The sequence below is a fragment of the Pristis pectinata genome, chromosome 10 (genome assembly GCF_009764475.1).
Source record: "Pristis pectinata isolate sPriPec2 chromosome 10, sPriPec2.1.pri, whole genome shotgun sequence".
NCBI lineage: Eukaryota > Metazoa > Chordata > Chondrichthyes > Rhinopristiformes > Pristidae > Pristis > Pristis pectinata.
The window spans coordinates 73,656,032-73,672,667 of record NC_067414.1 but is presented as its reverse complement, the minus strand read 5'-3'; the positions used below and the strand labels follow the sequence as shown (position 1 = coordinate 73,672,667).

General features: G+C 41.1%; 1 protein-coding gene across 3 annotated transcripts in view; it reads right to left on the bottom strand.

Moving 5' to 3' along the window:
• The window catches only part of LOC127575100 (probable E3 ubiquitin-protein ligase RNF144A-A), a 64,589-nt gene that overhangs the window by 39,054 nt on the left and 8,899 nt on the right, over positions 1 to 16,636 (bottom strand). Inside the window, exon 1 of one of the 3 annotated variants that reach the window (XM_052024756.1) lies at positions 4,967 to 4,990. The exons of the other annotated variants lie outside the window; for them this stretch is intronic. The gene's annotated coding sequence lies outside the window, so the exon portion shown is untranslated. Of the gene's footprint in view, positions 1 to 4,966; positions 4,991 to 16,636 lie in introns of those variants that run through there. 3 annotated transcript variants of the gene reach the window in all.

Here is a 16,636-nt window from a genome sequence, read left to right as displayed (position 1 = left end):
AGCAACACAGAGGACGAGAGCATGGAGAACATGATAAAAGCAGAAAATGCTGGGGACTGGGCAGCATTTTGGAGAGAGAATCAGAGTTAATGTTTCAGGTCAGTGATCTTGCAGAATAAAATATGGGCATTGGAGAAGGTACAAATTAGCTTATCAAGTATATATGGCAGGCATGGTAGTGTAGTGGTTAGAGTAACGCTATTACAGCGCCAGCGACCTGGGTTCAATTCCAGCCGCTGTCTGTAAGGATTTTGTATATTCTCTCTGTGTCTGCATGGGTTTCCTCCGGGTGCTCCGGTTTCCTCCCACATTCCAAAGACGTATGGGTTAGGAAGTTGTGGGCATGCATGGCAACATTTGCGGGCTGCCTCCAGAGCACTCAATGCAAAATTGATGCATTTCACTGTGTGTTTCGATGTACATGTGACTAATAAAGATCTTATCTTGCTGACTGGGATGAGTCAGCAAGAATCTTATATTTATTCCAAGGAGGTTTGGAAAGAATTCTTAAAGCGTATCCTCTGTTCTCCTGGTAATCTCTTGCCACGACAGAGCTCAGAGCAGGGTGTTTGCTTTGGGATGCAAATGTTGTGGTCTGGCCAATGAACCTGGTGAGATGCAAGGAGCAATCCACATTAACCAAGCTCTCCTTGTGGACCCCTATTGTCAGAGGGCATTGTTGTTCAGTGGGAACTGATTGCTAGAGAGATCTTGTTTCGCCAGCATTGAAGAACAATCTTGCACATGCTTCAGTGAACAAATGGTTGATGACATGTAGTTCGGCCTATGAACAATCGCAAGAATCTGTATTCTGCCCGCAGTGGCTAATAAATCTCTCTGAGTGGATGCATGGTGAAGATCATGTCCACTGTGATTCCAGGCAGTTGGAATCCACATGGAAGTAGCTTTTGAACCACTGGGATGAAACAATTGAGGATGACTTTCCCGTGGCAGACAGCAGGGAGACCGCTCTTTGGTTCCTGCAACAAGATTTGTCTCCTTTCTTGAAGACTGACACAATTATGGCATCTGAGGTCCATTACCATGTCTTCTGCTTCCCACACATGGGAGGCAACATTAATAAATTTGTGAGTGAAGTTCCTCTCCCACAAGTTTTATAACTTCAGCAAGGATATTATCTGCTCGCGAGGCCTTGTTGCTGTTTGCCATAGACTTTTCGACTTCTTTCCTGTCAAGTGCACTGACAAAGCTGGACCAGATAATGAAACGAGTTGAGTGCTCGTGTCAAGGTCAAGTCAAGGACAGTCAGACTGGAGGAGTTTCTCCCAAAGTGTTCCCTCCACGGGGTGCTTACTGTCTCTCCATTTGTCCTTGACACTGCTGAAGAATCCAGACATTTCATATCTGTGAGTGAGTTGCTGACCTCCTGCACATTTTCCTCCCACCACGAGTTGCCTGTCGTACCTCGGCCCGCAGGTGCCTGTAGACTCGATTATTTTCCCTTGAAGGCTGGAGGAATTGGTTTCCAGTCCAAGGAAGCCCTGCACTGCTCCTGGATCTCTTAGTCATTCTGACTGAACCAGTCCTGGTGCATTCTCATTGATAAACGAAGAGTTTCTTCGCAGGTGCTAATTGAGGTAGACTTCAGGGCAGTCTAAACACTATGGACACTTTATAGCTCATGCTGTTTGGAGGTCGTCAGGTGGAGGTGTCTGAGAAGAGCCACCTTTGTGAAGTCCTCGAAACCTTCAGCATTGATTTTCTTGCAGCAATGTTCCCGTTGCTGCAGATGCCTTGGAACCAGGTTATTAGTGGTAACAGAGCATCTAAGGCATTGGTTGCTCCAGTAGCTACTGGTGCTTATCAATGGCATGGGCGATGTGGATATGCTTGCAGTCTCCTGCTCGTACTACGATCTCTAACAGATGCCAGCACTTGGTGTAGGGATGTTGCTGTGAGATCTTGTGTTCATGTCTCTGGAACAACAGGCATTTTGTAAGGAGGAGGACTCTGTGGAAGTTAGCCTTCCCTTCTCCCTTCTTGCTAATCGTACCTTGCCAGAGGATGATATCCTTCACTATCTTGCCAATACAGTCACCAAGGAGGATCAGCCTGCTTCCCTCTGGGATGCTGGCCAGTTCCCCATTTCCATTAGGGTTGAGGCATGTGAACAAATGACTGTAGTGTGATAGTCCCACATTAGGTTGAGCCCAAAGGTCACGAGATGTACACTTTTAGAGATACCAGACTAACTCACACTTGACAGCAAAGCTCACCACATGAAGACAGCGCTCACCTTCCAGCTTACCCTTCCAGAAGATGGTGCATCCACTGCATTGTTCTTCAAACTGGCCATCTCCTGCCCAACCCAGGGCAATGTTGTCAATGTCAAGCATCTGAATTCCCAAGCTCTGATAGTAGAGCAACCCTTAGGTTTGTCGCTATTGGGGTTATCCACGAGGTTCCTGATATTTATGGTGACAAACTTCATATTGTGGCATAGAAGTTGCCCAAGCGTGATTTTGTTTAATGTGGGCCAGCTACCACACATACGTGACAGAGTGAGGTTTTAATCCAAAGACGAAGAGTCCAAGACAACTGTTGAAAAAGCTCTGCTGCTTAAATGTTAACACATGTGCATGGCTCCCTCTCATCACAAATACACACCTGATAATTGGAGAGGGAAATTGAAATTGAAAAGAATGTATTAATATAAATGTGACCCAGTAAATACAGTAAAAACAGGGGAAAAAAATTACAAAGGAGACGTTTGTTTATAAACGGTAGCGGAGATGGGAGTGGGAGGAGGCAGATATTCAAAGGACATAACAGACTACATCAGAATGTAACATAAAAAGTAGAAGAGATGTAGGTCTCTGTGCAGCCTCTTCCTCCATTCACTATCACCAAAGATTCTGTACCTAAAGTCCTGCCCAATTTCCTTGGGGTCCAAAAATCTTAAAGCCCCTTAAACATACTCAACAACAGAGCATCCGCAGTCCTCTGACGAAGAGAAGTCCAAAGATTTACAACCCTCTGCCTAAAGAAATCTCTCCTCATCTCAATCCTAAATGACCAACTCCTGTGCCCCAACTTTCTAGGCTCTCCAGCTGAAGAAAACTCCCTCTTCAAAATCCTGTACATCTTACTGAGATCATCTTTCATTCAAATTACATTGAGTTTAGGCAAATCTTCATTGGTCTCTATTATATGTTATTGTGAGTCAATGCTCTATCAAAGCCATTCTTTCCTACACAAACTCATTTTTGTAGAATCATATGAAGTACAATAACGAGAACACGCACTTTGGAATTAGCACTGACTTACAGTGTTTGTTCCTATGTAACACTCTTTCTGCAGCTGTGTGTGGCAATTAAAATTTTCATGAGGTGCCCTAATAAGAAAATACTCAATTGTGCAATTATAATATAATCACAACACTAGTCTCTATCCAAAACAGTTCAGGTGTTGTTAGGTTCTGCAGATATTTCTACCATTTTCTGTTTTCACTTTCAGTCAAATTTGGACTCAGTACTAGAGATTATCAAAAAAAAAATTTGACAACAACCATTCCACATTGTTTCAGAGAGACCGAAATATGTTGAGATAAACTTGCAAAAAAGATGTTAACATTTCATTCTATTTGATGGGCACCATGTATAAGAAAAGAATTTTCTAAGAGTATTCCCGAAAGCAATCTTTCAATTCCTAACTTAATCTAGCAACCAAATTATTTTTTAAAACTCTACTTCATTTTGAAAATATTTAGCATTTTCAAACCTGAACAAAAGAAAATTGACTGAGAGATAGTGGCACTCCTTTCATTCCAAAATATTTTCATAGTTAAAATGAACTGAATTTCCTTATTACAATGAAGCTGAAAGGCAGATTGCATTTCAACGTCCCCTCTGGAAAAATATGATTAAAAGATTGATTTCCTACTCAGTCATCTTTCAAGATAGGACCATGAGGAGTGTGATGGCCACTCAACAGTGACTGTTCGTCACTGATGCTGCCAGAACCGTTGAATGATCTAAGCATTTTCTGTTTTTGTTTCAGATTATCAGTGTCAGCAACTTTTGTTCTAACATCAAAAGTAATCCTTTGGCTATAAAACTTTCCAACACAAAATTAACAAAGTATATGTGCCTCGAAATACGTTCCTGGTTGGTAGTGGTAAACACTGTGTACAGTAAAGTAAGTACACTGTACTCTGTTTCCAAAATTCATTCCATTAACTTCATTCAATGAATTTCAGAGGTAGTATACAATGTGCTGATGTTGCTATATGTGCTTAGTACTACCGACAAGGAATGAATTTCCAGGCAACATTCTTTCCTTTTATATCCGTTCTCTTCTGTTTCTTAGCCTGGAATTAGAGGTCACCAAATGTTGAGATTAAGCCATTACATTCCCAGTTCAGTAACAACATACATCTCACACCCCCACCAGCATCCTCAGCTTAGAAATACTTTTTTTTGCCAGCTGTTCAACAGCAGGTTAATTTTCAGACAGTTGTTCTGCACAAACCAACCTTGCTTAATATGGGGATCAGTCTAAAATTACCTATCCTTTTGTGAGTCCCAAGAACCGCGGATATGATTTCAATAACAAAGTTTCATTTTTCTTCTCCACAATAACCAAAAACTATTTTCAGAATTATAAACCCAGAGTAGAAGTGAAGTCATCAGCTTTACACGTTTATGCAATTTGGTCTTCTATAGAAAATAAAAGACATGTATGAAACAAATTGAAAATCTGAGGGATCTTGAATACTTTGAAAGTTTCATTGTTAGACTCTTGTCAGTTCTACATACGCTTCCTGATCAAACACACTTATATTGGGCGAACTACAAAGCAGGCCAAGACTGCAAAGGATTTAAACTTAGCAAGTCACCATACTGTCACACTGCAAAGACCATTAGAATTTAAAGTGGATTACACTGAATGAAGAGAACTGCTGCTTACAGTCAACATTTAAAAAAAGACTTAAGAGAAGCATTACCTCTTATTCCACTATTGAATAACGTCCTTCCAATAAATGGCAAAGGTGCACAGCACGAAGCCCACTTGCTGACCCACTGCTTTGATGCATTGTTTAGTTATTCAAAGGAACTGTTCCTCCACGGCTGCACAAGAAATACCAATATAAGAAAGTGTTGCAGGGAAGAAGGGGCCATTCAGCTCATCAAGCCCCTTTCTCTTGCTGACCATCTTCTTGAAGGAACTTAAGTAAGTAGGGCAGAGTCTAAGAAATTCGATTCAGCCCCACTGGTTAAACCCATACAAAAATGTATCACATAGTTTCTTCCCAAGATAAATCCAGGAAAAAAAAGCCAATATGTCAAGCTATCATTTACTATAGTTTCTTCCCAAGATAAATCCAGGAAAAAAAAGCCAATATGTCAAGCTATCATTTACTAATACTTTCATCGGTTAACCACAGGTGACATTTCTTAATTAGCTTGCCAATTAGCGCCTGCAGCACAGGAATCATAGTAATCCATCAACGTTCCAGAATCTGATCATTTGTCTGTATTCATTGGGCAGCCAACCAAATAATTATCCTGATATTTTAAGAAAAAAAATCATCAAGAGAATTAATTGCACTTGCTGGGAATTTGATTTACAGCTTCATTACTCTGCACAGGGATAGTTGAACCTTTGGGATAATGAGGAGAGCTTTGATGAATGAAGAATTTAACTTATATTGTCAGCTTACCACATAAAGAGTCTAACTGTATTTCAAGCAATTATATATGGTACAGCCATTAAACCTATCAGAAGCTCAAGTAATCAGATGACTAAAAGTCGTCCACCAATAAGGTTTATTCTTTGGGGCAACTAACAAACACCAACATCATAGTTCAGGATTATGAACTGTGTGAAACTTTAATCTGCTTTCAGATAAGTAGAAATATAATGGTTATAATGAACTTATAACAACTGGCCCATCCAGTACATACTGGTGTTTATCCTCCACATGAGTCACTGTAGTCCCTTCACCCTGTCTCCTTCCCTTACCTAACTAACCTTTTTTGGGTCATCTTATATCAATGCCTACTTAATTAGTAGAAAAATTCTGCTAAAGAAAAAAGAGCCATGTGTTTGTGATTCTTTATATCAGGCAGAACCTATGGGGAATTTCCATTGTATTCCGTATATTGTCTCAACACCCTTCCTGCAAAAAAAGAGCCCAAGCCTTAGTTATACAAATATGATCCACAGCTTGGGTTTATATAGATCAAGGACATCCAAATTATGGGGCATAGTGGCATTTCAGTTGATCTACTGATGAACCAACAATACTCTAGCACACACAATCCCCAAGATGTTATGTGTAATAGAATGGGCCCTTCCTCCTTGATCACTCTGTATTGCAGAGATTACAGGGAAGTAAATCAAAGAAAGCCACTGAGAAGGCATTCAGAGAAAGGATCATGTGGGGTTGAGGAGGGGCAGTTGGAGCAGGATCAAAGGAGACAGCCATACAGGGAGAGTTTGAGGGGGGAGGGGAGGGCAGAGAAAGTGAATGTACTGAGAGGCTGGGGATGGTGTATCCAAGATGGGATGGGTCAGAGAGCGGTCAAGCAGGAAGCATAGTGGATAGAAACAGAGTGGGTGGTATCCAGACAAGAACTTGAACCCCCAAGGCATAGAAGACCAAGTGCTGGTAAATAACATCGGTAATAGATGGGTACTTGATGGTTGGTATGGACTCAATAGACTGAAAGGCCTGTTTCTATTCTGTACAACTCCAAGGCTCTAAACAAGATAGAAAGCTTCTCTCTACCCAGCACCCAACAATAGATATTGGGTCAAGAACATTAATGAGCTAAATAAATACCTACAAAGATAATATTATAATCGAAGAACCACTACATTCAAATGCAATGCCTTACCCTCTTTCTATCATCCCTTCGTACATCAATACAACTGCCCAGTAATTTTGTACACAACTCCATAAACATTTGACAGCACCTGACAGTTCCTTTGACAAGGAACAACTCCTCAAATTCCACCTTGGGAGTCTCCAACCTGATGGCATGAACGTCGATTTCTCTAACTTCCGGTGACCACTCCCCTCTGTCCCCACTTTGTTTTCCCTTATCCTACTGACCCCATCAACCCTTCTCTTTCCCTCCCCCGCCCTCTCAATCTGCCCATCCCCAACACACCCTTCTCACCAGTCCCCCTGCTCACCTCCTTCCCTTTCTTCCATGGTTCACTGTCCTCTCCAATCAGATTCTATCTTCTTCATCACTTTGTCACTTCCACCCATCACCTCCCAGCTTCTCACATCATTCCCACTCTCCCCCTCCCCCACTTACCTATTTTCCCCCTCTCACCTGGATCCACCTATCACCCACCAGCTCTTGATCCACTCCCTCCCCCTACCCTTTTATCCTGGCTTCTCCCTTCTTTCTTTCCAGTCTTGATGAAGGGTTTCGACTCGAAACGTCGACTATCCATTTCCCTCCACAGATGCTGCCTGACCCGCTGAGTTCCTCCAGCAGTTTGCGTGTTGCTCCAGATATCCAGCATCTGCAGTCTTTCTTGAGTCTCGATAAACATTTGATTTTGGTGTTGGACACCAGCTGCACATGGTAACTCTGCTTCTGGGAGAGTCTGGATTTCAGTTGACTGTGCACAGTGGAGCTCCTACATTTTTTGACTGCCACCAGAGACAAAGCTGATTTAATTGCTGACCCTAGTAAACAACTCGAGTGACTATTTAATGCGTTAGGAGACAATAAATTGAGAGATCCTGGATACATCTCCAACAGAACCTTGGAAAAATCTGGAGACAAGAATGTTGAGGGCAATGATGACTTTGACAGCCACTGGTAACATTTGTCCATCTGCGTTCAACAGGATGTCTACCATCATATGACTTAACACCCCAAGCCTCCTGAGGCACTGGTATTGAGATGTATCACAGAAACTGTCTCTGGCTATAAACCCTATTTCATGCTTCATGCCTCTTACTCACTGCACTATTCAGAAAACAAACTGAAAAGTTGGATGAGATATTGCTTTGAGTGATAATAAATGGTCATTGACAAAATGCCTTTCCCAAAGAGGATGTGATCAAACCTACTCCACTGAAATGTTGAGGGGTGGACTTGGTTATCTGACACATTGACAATTATGCTGGGTAAACCATCACCATTACCACTACCACACCTCTATCCCCACCACCCCTTGTATCCGCCCCCCCCCCCCACCCTCCACCTACACCCAAACCTGCACAATCCTGCAGATTAAAATTCAGACCATCGTATCAATTAGTTTTGAATTTACTTTGCTTCAAACTCAGGCTGCATCCTTCAGATGTGCTGTTCTGGTAAGATGTAACGGCTAATCATAGCCTACATTACTTTGCAAATCATAAACACAGCAATCCTATTACCCCTCGCCATTCATTTTTTTTTTGGGAAAATGTGCCCCGATTACATGGGATGGGTTTTTGTGGTCAGCAGTGAAACAAGTGCCCTCTGCTTGCCGACCTTCAGTGGCTTCCAGTTCAGTATGCCTCCATTTTTAATTTCAACTGTGGCATCCGCCAACACCACCCCCATTCCCCATTTTCAGTTATCCATAATCTCCAGACAATAACTACTTGAGAAAACTGCTTCCTTCAGTTCTGGACTCCCACAAATCCCTGAATTTTATCTCTCCCTGCTGTTGGCTTTGATAGCTCTGCTGGGAAGACCCTCTGAACATCTTAACCATATTACAGGAGATTTGTAAGTGAAAGTTGCTGTTCAGATAAGTCTTCACAGGGTATAACGGTATTAAACTTTCTTGAGGGTGAGGACTCACATATTAGCTGTGCTCACAGCCTGCAATTTTCGAGTATTTACTAGATCTAAACAATATATAAACTGACCATTCGAGAGAATAGACAAGTCTGGCCAATAAACTACACATTAGATTTTGTAATGCATCAAATGGTGGATAATTCCACTCCCCTTTGTTCAAGCTAAGTATAATTCAGACCTCCCCCCCCCCCCCCACCTCGCCACCAAATAGGAAATAATTAATTGTTCAACCACTGAGGCAATGCAAGATTTTTTTCAATGATCTGTTTAGAACACTGAAACGTTTCATGTAACTTTCAGGAATAAAGTTGAATGTTATCGGAACACCCATGGCACCAGCACCATTTGGTATTGTGGCGATAGCTGTAAGAACAATGAAGCTGATCTGTCAGAAATCAATTGTGGTGCAGTTCACAACTACTGGAGTCACATTTGCAAGCTCTCCTTCATATCATTCACCTCCAACAGCCACTAATGCAGAAGCTGTCACAGCAGACGTTGACAGTCTGGCTTTAGAAATGCATAAAAACAAAGTAGGGATCCAAAAGCCCTCCCAAGACCAGAAAGGCCACAGTTCATGTCGAGATCTGGCTTGATTTTACACTCCCTGAATTCAGAAGCTATGCAGTATTGATTGAATTCTTACATTCCCAACAGTCTTCCCTAGTTATGCATCATACCAAAATTCTCAATATTAAAAAAGTGTAAACATATTAAAATACACTCAGTGTATCCCTTCAATTTCCTGCTTTAGTTTTGCTATTTCAGTACAAAAAGTATAATTTTTCTCTCTTTTTAGAGGTCATGAAACATGCAAGAAGGTAAAGATTAAACCAAACATTTTACAGTGACAACTCTTGCCTTTACAGGCAAATACAATCCTTAACGTATCAGGTACTTCTTGCATTTAAAATCATACCACTCATTGAGTCAGGGAGAGTGAAACATGGTACAGTACTCTGGAGTACATACCAACTTAAGTGTGGAATGAGAACGTCGTTGACCTGCTGTGATCCATGGATGACGGCATAAAACTAAATCACCTGAGAGAACTTGATCGACATGCAATAAAAAACTTAAAATAAAATAAAACAAAATATACATACAAGATTGCAGTTGATGGAGCACAGGTTGAAAATTAAGCATTATTTGAAAAGACAAATTAATTTAAATGTGATTCTGCAGCAGAGCAATTGAATTCCCCCACTGGTACTTTCTCCAAATCTCATTTGAAGCAGTGTTTGACGTCATCGTTTATATCTTTGCTGTCCTCATCTTTGGTCAGTTTCCACTTTCTGCCGTGCACCATAATTCCTTTAGTCACTTGATCAGTCCTGCCCACTAACCTTTCACAGATGTCACACTTGTGTTCTTTTCCTGCCTTCATATCTTCTTTGTTCTATTTTTGCTTATAAGCTGTCTCAGTAATACCTTTACTTTGAAAGATCACTATCCCGAAATGTCAATTCTTACTCTTTCCACAGATGCTGTGTGACCCACTGAGTGATCCCACCCTTTTCTTATTATTCTATTACTTAAGATGCAGTTCTAAGTAATGAGAATTGACAGATCCCATATCACAAGCTTTATACTTAAAATCCTGCTGTATTCCTTTCTACCACAGTGATCTCCTCCAACTTTTCATGCGTGGATTCCCTTTCCCATCATCATTCCTACATTTTTGATGACTATATTTCAGCAGTGATATTTAGTGCATAGTGTTATACTAACAAATTATCCAGGAACCTTAGTTTTAGATCTTTATTAATGTACCTATACATCAAGTACTGTCTTTCCAAGTTAAATGACATTATTTGATTTCTATATCTTGGTTCCATCCAACATTACTCACACACTTATAATGCATCTAACCCAACGTGAATTCTCTATTTCACTGTAGCCCTGTAACCAATACCGTCATGGGATTACCACATCATTTGTAATTTTGACAAAAGCTATTAGAACAGACTTTGAGATTTTAGATCATATATTAAACTGGGTTGGAAAATCTGTTAATACATTATTGCAGCGCATGCCAATTATAATGGGATCCAGCATAGTAAGAACTCAGGAAATGAGAAAATAGTAGAACTTAAGTGGGATACAGCAACAAAAGAAAAACATTAATGAGGTAAAAAGGTTCCTCATCAAAATAAAAATAGGAGAAAAAGGGTATTAAAAAAGCAGACGTCAAGGGGAAAGTATAGTAGGCTATAATAAACTTGTGATAAAATGTCTCTGCACATGATCAAAACCAAAGAACAGAAACACCTTGACGTTTGCTTTTTTTTTGTTTATTTGTATTCATATCTACGCGGGAAATACAGCAAACATGAAGGGAGAATGTTTCTTATCATGATGGGGAGCACTGCCTTAGATCTCAGATAATGATTTGTGCAAGTTTTAGGATCAGATAGCAATAACATATTTACTTATAAAAAGACTGAATAAATAAAACTGTTCAAGTAACATTCAGTTACGGTGACCCTCAAACAGATTAATGTAAAACTGAAAATCAATCCTGGTTCAACTTTCAAATCAGCTGATTTCTTTCTGGAATGTGAGCACATTAATAAGATCGCATTTAGCATTTTATTTTCTCCCTGCAATTTAGTCTGTATAAGGACAAGAGAAAGTCTGACTATTTGATTCTGACATTACAAAAAAAAATTATGCAAGAATATTACTTCAGAAAGTTATATTATTTTAAGTCAAATTGTAGGAAGATGAGGGGAGGAAAATGTGGCTCCAAGTTTTCAGAGGATGTGTTTGCAATGTGGCATGGTAGGATTGTAATTTCATCAGCTGACGCACTTCAGGTAGTTTGAAAAATATAGCATTAAATCTATGACTGCAACAAAATCCTGCACCTTTCAATGACACCTCAGGAATTTTTCTTGGTCCAATTTTAACTTTATATGTGCACAACTCATTCAGTTACACGCATTTTGGCATTAACACTTTTTATTAACATTATTAGGGTCATGAAATTCAACAAGGATACAACAGTTTATCTTAATGCACAAAGAAGAGAATATTACAATTCTGAAAATTCTGATAAAAGTTGATCATAAAGTTGATCACAAAACACTAACTTCCACATAAGGTCCAATACAAGTTGTTCCATACTTCCTCTGATATTAAAGTAGCCTTTTAGTTAAATGTTCAGGCGAGCTGCTATCACCCCAGTGGGAAAGTTCTCAGGATTATGTTCACTTCATTTGCACCTGGGCAACAGTATTTATAGCAAGGATCATTGTTAAACCCTGCAATTCCCAACAGCATGCTTACGTAAAGGTAATCATGGCAAGTGGTTTGTATTATAATCAATAGCCATGATCAACCCCCTCACACCTCCTCCATGCACATGCCATCACACTCATTATTTCCTAAGTAGACACTTTACAGAAATTCGAAACAGTACCGAAGCACAAATATGTTAATGTTTGATAAGCAACACATTTCAGTTTCGTGGCATGGAATTTTCCTCTCATACATTATTTATGAAGAAAATAATTCCACTACAACTACTAAATTACTGTTGAACCATCTACCACTGATTCAGTGTGCAACTGCATTTTAGTGCAAGAGGGAAAGAAAATTAAGTATGCACACCAATTCACACTAACATCCAGCACTCCTTTTTTGGTGCTAGTGTGAATTTAGATTAACATTTACATGGCAACTTTCACAAGTGCAAGTCATCCCAAAGAACATTAATGAAGCACAACGACTTCTGAAGACCCCTAAATGGCGAATAGGTGGCTAATAGGGGCAGCAACCAGTTTGCCCCTATTAGCATTTGCCAACAAAATGGCAATATGATGATGATGTTGGTTGAGGGGTAATCACCAGCTGGGATGTCCTCCTTTTCTCCTTTGAATAGAGCCACAAGGCCATTTACATTCCCCTGACAGAGAAAGTGGGCCTTGTTTTCACAGCAGAAAATGCTACAAAATGTGACCGCTGTATTCAATTCTTTTAACATGAAAGAGAAACACTACACAAACAATGATAGGCCATTTCAGCCTATCAAATCCATGGAATCATAGAAATTTATAGCACACAACATCATTGGCCCCTGCTGGCTGAGGAAGCATTATTCAGCACAATCCCACTATTTCTGCCTCAACACTCCAATTAGGCAATAAGCTCCAGACACTCACCACTCTGGGGAAAAATATATTTCCTCAACACCTCTCTAATTGTTCTGCCTGATAACGTGAATATCAACCCCCCGGTTACCATCCACATCCTCTTTGTTAAAAGAAATAGATCTTTTCAACCCAACCTGTTTGTTTTTCTGATAATTTTATACATCTCAACTAAATCACCATAGTCTCTTCTGTTCCAAAGACCCTAAACTTCTCCAGTCCTGGGAATATCAGAGTAAATCTTGCGCAAGAAACAAACTGCAGGAGGAACTCAGCAGGTCAAGCAGCATCTGTGGGAGGAAAAGAATTTTCAATGTTTCGGGTTGAGACCCTGCATCAGGAACTGAAATGTCGGCTATTCCTCCCTCACCACCGCCCCACAGATGCTGCTCAACCTGCTGAGTTCCTCCAGCAATTTGTTTTTTGCTCCAGATTCCAGCACCTGTGTCTCCATAGTCAATCTGGCCATGGCTCTCCCTAGTTCTTTCAGTAATGTGGTGACCAGCATTGTACACAATGCTGTGCCCTAACTAGGACTTTATAGTCCTGCTGTGACTTCCCTGTTCCCAATCGCTATGCCTCAGCTAATAGTCACATTATCTACTGCCACTTTCAGGGATCCATGGACATGCACTCCAAGGATCCTCCACAGTTTTCAGAATCCTAACTTTTATTATATGCATGAACTCACAACTTTTATTATATGCACTAACTCACACTTCTCCAGACAAAATTTCAGTTGCCGCTTTCTACCCTGTCCATTCATCTTATCCTGCAGCCTTTTGCCCACGGATGTACCACATATATGCAAGATCTGCAAACTCCCACATCATGCTTCCTACATTAAAGTCTTCCTTCTGAATTTCAACCCTGCACTTTCTACATTCCTCTAGGTTGTATCCAGTATTGAGTTCTGGGTATCAGACACGGGTTCTTTTCATTTTCCATTATCCTACAATATACAGTATGCTTTTCCAAGTGCAATGGAACAGTGATCTAGAATTGGAGTCCCATCCTCCAGTGGGAACCCTCTCAATCTGAATCCCTACTCCCACTAATTTACCTTAAAAGAGGTGCTTGCAGTCCACTTCTGCTAAATTGCATCTCATAGACTAGTAAAATCGGCCCTTATCTTCATTGAAAATTTTTCTCTTGGTCTGCCTTTATCCATTGATAAATATGATAAATTCACTGAATTACAATCACTAACATCGAAATACACCTCTGACTATTTCAAGTTTCATTTTCTAAAACTGCTCAGAAGTGCTCCTTCTCCTGATGAGCTTGCTATGTGCTAGTTAAAATGGCATTTAAGATATCTGCAACCTCTAAGCTTTAAACTATTTCTATCCCAGATGGTTTTCTGAAATCCCTCTTTGATTTTGCACTTCACAAAGATTTGCTGACAGAACTGTTTTTACTTCTGTCTGACTCTTCATGGGCCTGTGGTACACCTTCAACAATTTACTTCCTCTATTTTTGTTCTCATTTAAATTACATGGTAACTCTCATTTGTTGATCAGGCAAGCATACTGTCCTTCTACAGCTGTAATTATTTCCTTAACCAATACTGCTCCTTCAGCTTTGTTTAATCTTTGTATTGATATTGGTTTATTATTGTCACTTGTACCATGGTACAGTGAAAAACTTGTCTTGCATACCATTCATACAGATCAATTCATTACACAGTGCATCAAGGAAGTACAGAGTAAAACAACAACGGAATACAGAGTAAAGTGTCACAGCTGCAGAGGAAGTGCGGTGCAGGTAGACAATAAGGTGCAAGGTCACAACAAGGTAGATTGTGAGGTCAAGAGTCCATCTCATCGTACAAGGGAACCATTCAATAGTCTTATAACAGTGGGACAGCAGTTGTTCTTGAGCCTGGTGGTACGTGCCCTCAGGCTCCTGTATCTTCTGCCTGATGGGAGAGGGGAGAAGAGAGAATGTCCCAGGTGGATGGGGTCTTTGATTATGCTGGCTGCTTCACCAAGGCAACGAGAGGTATAGACAGAGTCCAGGGAGGGGAGGCTGGTTTCAGTGATGTGCTCGGCTGTATCCACAACTTTCTGCAGTTTCTTACGGTCCTGGGCAGAGCAGCTGCCATACCAAGCCGTGATGTATCCAGAAAGGATGCTTTCTATGGTGCATCGATAAAAGTTGGTGAGTGTCAAAAGGGACATGCCAAATGTCTTCAGCTTCCTGAGGAAGAAGTGCTGGTGAGCTTTCTTGACCGTGGCGTCTACGTGGTTGGACCAGGACAGGCTATGAGTGATATTCACTCCGAGGAACTTGAAGCTCTCAACCCTCTCATCCTCAGTACCATTGATGTAGACAGATGCATGTGCAGTGCCCCCCTTCCTGAAGTCAATGACCAGCTCTTTTGTTTTGCTGACATTGAGGAAAAGGGTGCTGTCATGACACCATGTCACTAAGCTCTCTATCTCCTTCCTGTACTCTGACTCATCATTATTTGAGAAACGGCCCACTACAGTGGTATCATCTGCAAACTTGTAGATGGAGTTAGAGCAGAATCTGGCCATGCAGTCATGAGTATATAGGGAGTAGAGTAGGGGGCTGAGGACACAATCTTGTAGAGCACCAGTGTTGAGAATAACCATGCTGGAGGTATTGCTGCCTATCCTCACTGATTGCGCTCTGTTGGTCAGAAAGTCTAGGATCCACTTGCAGGGGGAGGTGTTGATTCCCAGGTCTCGGAGTTTGGCGATGAGTCCGCTTGGAATTATAGTATTGAAGGCTGAGCTGTAGTCAAGATGCTCCAGAGATGAGTGTAGGGCCAGGGAGATGGTGTCCACTGTAAACCTGTGTCAGCGTAGGCGAATTGCAGTGAGTCGAAGTTTTCCAGGAGGCTGGAGTTAATGCGTACCTTGACCAGCCTCTCAAAGCACTTCATGATGGTGGATGTCAGAGCCACCGGTCACTCGCCATTAAGATGCATTACCCTGTTTTTCTTAGGTACTGGGGATGATAGTGCTCTTCTTAAAACAGATGGGAACCTCAGATTGAAACAGGGAGAGTTAAATATGTCTGCAAATACCCCCGCCAGCTGATCAGCACAAGATCTCAGGACATGTCCAGGGATACCATCCGGGCCAAATGCTTTCCGTGGATTAACTCTCTGGAAGACTGATCTTACGTCCTCAACGGTGACCGTGGGTTCAGGGGCACTCGAGGTTGTCGGAGTGGGTGGTGACAAATCAATCCCCTTCTCATATGAATAACTCTAAATCAGAAGATTGAACTGCCATTCCTGCCCATGTGAAGCTTTAATTCAGCAGCAGCTGAAATATCACCCTTTCCATTGATCGTTTCTGCCTTCAGTTCTTGGCTTTATTTCCTTGATTCCTTGCATTATGTATGTACCGCTAAACGCTGTCAAACTGCTGTTGCCTTTTTTTCCCCCAAGCATTTGCTTTTATCTGCTTTCCAAATTCATTTTCTTTTTTCCAAACTTGCTTACTAGCTCCCTGCCTTCCATATCATTGCCTCTCTCCATCTGGAACTGCTCGAGTTCCCATCCCCCTGCCAAGACAGGTTAAACCCTCTGCAAGGGCAGATCGTGGACAATTTATACCGCAAAGCTATTTATCCACTTTGGCCCCATTCTTATGCTAGAAAAATCTACCTAATATTCTGAACTCTAATACTCCCTTCAAAGCATGTTAAAAACATACA